Source organism: Anneissia japonica, unplaced genomic scaffold (assembly GCF_011630105.1).
Source record: "Anneissia japonica isolate Jap-2015-1 unplaced genomic scaffold, ASM1163010v1 scaffold288053_len460827_cov147, whole genome shotgun sequence".
In the NCBI taxonomy this organism is placed as follows: domain Eukaryota; kingdom Metazoa; phylum Echinodermata; class Crinoidea; order Comatulida; family Comatulidae; genus Anneissia; species Anneissia japonica.
Window position 1 is genome coordinate 209,042 of NW_022725151.1, and position 7,056 is coordinate 216,097.

At 34.5% G+C, this 7,056-nt stretch overlaps 1 protein-coding gene across 3 annotated transcripts in view; it reads right to left on the reverse strand.

Annotated features, from left to right (window-relative positions):
- The window catches only part of LOC117112680, a 12,899-nt gene extending 6,244 nt beyond the window's left edge, over window positions 1-6,655 (reverse strand). Inside the window, exon 1 of one of the 3 annotated variants that reach the window (XM_033255817.1) lies at window positions 6,558-6,655. The gene's annotated coding sequence lies outside the window, so the exon portion shown is untranslated. Of the gene's footprint in view, window positions 1-492; window positions 677-6,557 lie in introns of those variants that run through there. The other 2 variants (XM_033255816.1, XM_033255818.1) reach the window with 2 other exon arrangements.
- Window positions 6,656-7,056: the final 401 nt, after the last annotated feature.

Genomic DNA, 7,056 nt, shown 5'->3' on the forward strand with positions numbered 1-7,056 from the left:
ACATAAAGCAACATAGGCCTAGTATATGGTGTAAATGTCTAAATGACAATTATCCTTCTGTATATGTGTATCATCTGTTTTTTTATTTGCATTATTAGGCATTGAATTCGTTATAGAGTGTATTTACTTATGATGTTTATATTACAAGATATGCTATTGAATTTTTATGTAGTTACCCACTGAAAGCAGCAACAGCATTTTAGTCAACATTTACTGTTTTAGTAGCAGTATGGCAATTGTTTTCATTGTATTTGCATATACCTCAATGGTTGTTTGCAATCGTCAAACGGTATGAGTCTATGACTACAGTGAGCCGCACCCAGTTGATTAACGCTGCCAGTTACACTGTCTAGGCCTACGTCTATTATACTGAAACATGGTTGTTAAGAAGAAACTACGCTATATGAGCCGTACCTAGTTCAAAAGTGCTGTAATTTGCACTGTTGTATGTTCATTAAACTAAACAACACAAAGATACTGAAATAATTATACCTTAGGTCTTCTACCCTTTTGTTACTCTTGTTAACAAATAGCAATCCGGCAGGTTTTGCGTAAGTTTAGGCAAACCCCTTCGAATCGGAGTTGATTTTATCTGTTATGACGCGAACACTCAGTTGTACAGTAATCATATTGTATGACGTTACAGATGAAAAATCAATAATCGCAACAATGAACGAAGAATAGGCCTACAGTCGAATGGCGATCTGAACTTTAGTTTTCAACCTTTTCATTATTGTTTAAATTATTCCAAATTTGGAATTAGAAATTGCGGCTTGGCCCCTGGGAATCCGGGCCGCCAATACTATGTCCATATTCTCTCATGTGTGGGTTATTCGACGAGTAGGGCGATCGACTCCAATTAAAATTCGCTGATGGCCACATTTAAACAGGGTTTTACATGGGTGGCGCCAGGATTTACCTAACGTGGGGTCCGAGGTCCCCGACTGGCAGGGTTGTGGGAGAAATCTCCGATAAGAGCAAATTGGGCGAGGTCTGGCGTCGCTCAAAAATATTTTAGATGTGTGGCAAAGCCCCCGAAAATGTTGACAATTTAGGATTTTCAAATTTAATCGACTTCAGAGTGTACTATGTAGACAATACATTTAGGCCTATTTTTTATTTCTTTCTGACAAAATTAGGGATATAGTACCGTTTTTATTATCATGTGATTATAAGATGGTTTCAATAACGATTAGGAAGACCTTTATTGAATATAACAAACACATGTCAATGTAAACTTCTTTTTTTTTCAATCCTGTGCAGAAATTTAACCAACTCCACTGTGTACCACTGAGTAAAGTCCATATTATTGGCTTACCGTTGTTGTTAGATTTCCATGTTTACTTCCAGTTACTACATCCTAATTCAGGCGTGACAATAATTGTCGATGGCGCATTTTTATTATACGATTTGGATTGATAGCAGCATAATAAATGTCAATCAACTAAACTGATGTTTACCACTGCGTGTCTGGTAAAACCCATTGTTAACACTTGGGTAACCAGTTCAGTGCCATCGGCTGTTTTTCTTTTTATTTCATTTGTGGATCCTAAAATGCAAGTACATAAAGTACATCATCTTTCGTCATCATCACCATCCGTGTACAACATGAGCCATGCAAAGAAAGAGACAGTGCACTCCTCTCAAATGAGTAGGGTCTCTCGCTCTGTAGGGGTGTCAGGAAATATTTGGTCCGGGGCTTAACGCCACCACGAAATACATGAGCAATCATTTTAAAGAAATTACTGAACCCTTTATTTTCATGTAATAGAACAACTATTGTATGACCTAATACCCAACACAATGGAATATTTAAAACGAATAAATCAGACTGTTCCATTTTAGGCCCAAACCTAGGCCAAGCACATCCACAAACGCTTAATACGAATTATTTTGTCACACTGCAAAAGATTTTTCAAGTGTGGGAGCAGTGTAAATTACTTCCCTCCTCTCCACGGAAGAAACAATCATGTCCTAAGGACAGCAGACGCGTTACAAGCGGCCAGGCCGACGGACCATTTTTATCCAAGGGGGACCGATTTTAGCGGGCTAAAATCGACTCTGTGGACCGACTTTAGCGGCCAAAAGTAGTCCGGCGGACCGACTTTAGCGGCCAAAATTTGTCCGCCGGACATTTTTGGCACGGACAAATTGGTGTGACAGGCCTATTCCCAATCACTACCAGTGGGACCCCAATGAAAATAAATCTACAGATTTCCGTGGTTATCCTTAATGTTAAATCCCAAATAAATCCAATCCAATTTAATTGAAAGATAGAGAAGTTTGACGAGCGTCTACAAAGTCATAAACTGAGGGTTATAGATAGGCCCTAAGTACAGGTAATGCACCGCAAAAACCTAAGTATACAATTTTCGTAAAATTTATTTGAAAGTAACAAATAATTTCGAGCTTCATCCTTCTTCCGGTGCTACTTTAATCAAGAAGAATAATACAGGTAGGCCTATACTACGAACATAAAGTAACTAATTCAAGAATGTAGCCAGTCAAAATGTGTATGTAATGTTTAGTGGAGTAATTTGTTTTTATATTTATAATGTAGTATTTTAATATTTTACATTTGTTTGGTTCCATTCAAGTTTCGTGTGCTCTACAATGAATTGCTCTTATGTCTTAAATCCTAAACTGCAGTATGTTGTTAGTTTTGTAGTTTCGCTGCAGAGGTTGATGTCAACAATTATTCGTACAATTTATCCGCTCTAACTGGTATCGGTTCGTACTGACATAATTTCGTTGCTATCATCTTTATTATTTAGTTCAATTCAGCAATTTGTGAATATTGTTATTCATCCAGTAATTGTTAATTATTAAATTGTATTTAAATTTAAAAAAACATGGAACTTACTTTAAATAACATTAAGTTCGAGGGTTTACATGAAGCCTACCCACTGATCACTACTTGCCATTTGACTCACACCACACAAGATAGGAGTTATCACCACCCTTCAATACAGAGCAGATACAGTTATTTCTGACCCAGAAAAGATACCTTCTGAGAAACAGCACATTAGAACGCCTTAAAGATGCGGTTATCCTTTGTGGGTATTCCAAAAAACTAATAGACATAACCCTGAAATTAAACGCCAAACCTCCACTAAAAACATTAAAGCTAGATTCACACTCCCATATTTGGAGAGAGAAGAAAATAAAGAAATCACTACGTAATTTTGAAATGGTATGAATACCCTCTGAAGAAAACTGCAAAGTAAAGGACAGAACACCCAAAGAGAAAACCTCACATTTTGTTTATGGGATTAAGTGCTCATCACCAGGTTGCAGCGAAACATGGGAGACACAGCAAGCTTTCAGTGGTGGATCTAGGATTTAGCAATGGGGGTAGATAATGCGATTTGCGAAGCACCAAGCGGGTGAGGGGTGGCGTGTTGTTTTGACAAGGGCGCAGATCTGTTTCGAAAGATGGGGGGGGGGCGAAATTTTGTGCGGAAATATACCTTTAGATGACCGGAAATGACACTTTTATGTGGTAAAATTCGTCATCACATCACCATTATATTATAGTAAAAATGAAGCGCCAACAAATTTCTCATGATTTTCGGCAACCATATATCTAATCAATATGTGTGATATACTATAGAAAATAAATATTAAAAACATTTTCTTTGATGTACTTAATTTAGGCCTACCTACTTCGAAACCATTAGCCCACACAAGGGCTGATGTGGAAACATTTGTGGAAATAGTACCTCTAGTTTACCGGAAACGAAAATTCATCCTCATCGATCAAATTAATCGCTGTGATGTTCCATTGAAAATAAAACTCAATTGTCATTGATGTATTTATAATTTATTTTACCATGTGCCGAAAACCATCTTATTATTATTATTACACGCTTTTTCTCATACTTCTCAAATTACACTAAAGGCAAGCGCACATGAGTCTTGTATTATCAGTAATTCAAATGTCTGTGGGTAGAGATAGAGTACCGGTTGTACAGCACACTTTCGTTAAAACCTGGGTTATTTATGCAGTTCATTTCAACAATGTTCAGGCATCTTCTTGACTTATGATATTATTACATTACGGAGCAACCCCCACCCTTTTAACAATATTTTGGGACGTGTCCCCCTGTCCCTCCTTGATCATTCGTTTAGGGAAAGGCATCCCCTTCCATTTGAGATTTTTGGAATTAATTGACGGTTAGACGATCTTGAATGACATCTGAAAAGAAGTTAAACTTAAAATAGAAAGTGTATGTTTTACGGGAGTAGCCTACTACGTGTAACATGTATAGGCCTACATGAGCACACACACAAGACGAATGGCTATATTTTTTCGAGATCTCCCTATTCACCACCCCCCCCCCCCCCCCCCCCCCCCCCCCCCCCAACAAAACCCACCCCCAGATCCGCCACTGGCTTTACGACCCAGAGTCAACCAACATCGCAGACCTAGTGCAAGTGAAGGACATGAATCGGCAGTCTTCCAACACCTCAAAACATCTGAACACACATCCAAACCAGACGTTTTTATCCTAGATAAAGAGGATAAGTGGTTTGAAAGAAGGGGTTAAAGAAACGGTGATCTGGGAGAGGGTAGAGAACCCTAGTTTAAACCGAAAAGGAGGAATCCGTTTTCAACTATCCAGGACTTGGGGCCCGGTATTGCGCAGCATTCCTCGCCACCTGACTCGTGACCAATCCAACGGGTCAGTTGTCTGAAGAAGTTCAGAGGAAATGGACGAAATGTCACTTAACGTTAATATTAGTAAGTTCCATTTTTTAATTTAAATACAATTTAGTAGTTCAGTGAAGGTTTATTATATTTTGTACCAAAAAACATCGTGTTTTACTTCACTTATGTAGTATTTTTTCATTGGTTTGAAAATAAATTCGATTAAAAGCAAGTTAATCATGTTAATAGTTTGGTGAGGTTTGGAATCAAAATAACAATCATTATGGCACTCACTGAAGGTTTTTCCAGTGGTGATATTGCAATAAAGAAAGTCATAGTGTTGTTTAACACTATACACACTTAAGTCAATGTATTTCTTTTGGAGTATAATAATAATGAAATAATATTGTATGACAGCATTACAAACTCATTCATTACTTTTTCTGTAATGACCGAGTAACCATTGATAACCAAAATGTAAAGCCAGATTAAGAATGTATATTTTAACCGCATTATGACATGGTAGTAATGAACATGTAATTCGGTTGTATTCATTATTGTATTCATTGTAGCCAGATATTTATTACATTGAGCATTTTTCATACGCTACGCCTATAATAATTAAAATACGATTATAGATATGATTAATTAAAACATGGACTGGTAGATTCAGTTTATAATATAAATTATATATATATATATTTATATATATATATATATATATATTTATATATATATACTTATACACATATACATATACATATATAGGCCTATATATAATATATATATAATATTAATTTTTTTTAAATAAAATTAATTCCAACAAAAACACGTGAACGTCGTAGTCACCAGAATAAAAAGATTGACATTTTTCAAGCTACGTTTTCTGCATTAAAAGCTTCTTCTACAAATATAATGCACTTATGAAAGCACAATCTTTTGTAGACCAAACCACATACCGTTTCTAGTTTATTCATACGGGATATTTACTGATGATAAGAACTCATACATTTCTATTATCACTAGTACTATTTTTGTGACTCAGTATTGAACAAAATGTAAAGCAAGATAAAGAATATTAATTTAACAGTGTTATGAGACTTGGTAATTTTAAACTCTTTATTCAGTTATTATTGTATTCATTTATAATCAATAATAATAATAATAATAATAATAATAATAATAATAATAATAATAATAATAATAATAATAATAATAATAATAATAATATTATTAATAATAATAAATAATAATAATAATAGCAATAATAATAATAGTAATAATAATAATAATAATAATAATATTAGATTCATATTTCGCTTTTCACAAATAAAAGCCCCAAAGCGCTTAACAATGATTATAATATGATAGCATGACAAGGCATATTATAAATTATAAAGGATAACGTACAGAGAATACACTGCTTCCTGATCTTGTTCCTGAAACAGGAAATGTATGTATATGTCTACCAATAAAGATGTATTTATGTGAAAGAGGCCAACATAGCGCTGAATTACTGGATAGTCAAATAAAGAGTACCAATACGAGGACGATATTAATTACTTCTTTGTTTGAAAATGATATTAATTTATCAACATTGTTTCGGTTGGTGCAAACGAATAAAACATAGCTTATTACAGAGGTGGCAGTTAACTTCTAGCAACAGCAACGTTAGCACTGAGTAGTATTGGTAGCAGCAGGCATGCCCTGCCCTGCATTGCGCTATTCGTTCTCCTGGGTTGAATCCAAAACAATAATGTATTCTACAATTTGCAGTAAGACTTTACATTGTCTTTCTATTTATTATTTTAAAAATTTGTAGATAATTATACTCTTGAGGTCTAATAGATTCGAAATGAAAATTTATCAAAATTGTGTTTATAAGGAATTATAAACTGTGGCTTACCTTTCAAATGTACAATAATGGGCTTCGACGCTCTAAAACGCGATAAAGATTTTAGTCATGATGATGATGTACTGTCATGTAGCGGGACTTGGTGAAAATATACGGTCTGAATCATATCCTATGGTCTGTAGTTTACATATTCATACATCAGGGCTTATAAGAAGATCCCTGTGTGCCGTATACGTCTGAAAGGTCATGTTTTATAATATAGTTATTATTATTATTATTATTTTATTATGTTTTATAATATAGCTGAGTGTAAATTAGATTATTATTATTGTTATTATTATTATTATTATTATTATTATTATTATTATTAAGCAACTTTTGGTGGGCCGTGATATTTTCAAGGTATAGCAAAATATAGTAAAGTATAACCAATGTAAGAAAAAATAAATTGTCGCTGTGTTCTTGTTGTATTTTTAGGATTAGGATTCCTGGATATTATCAATTTATGGGGCCTACAAAGAGTGAAATAATACATAATAGTTATTTTTTA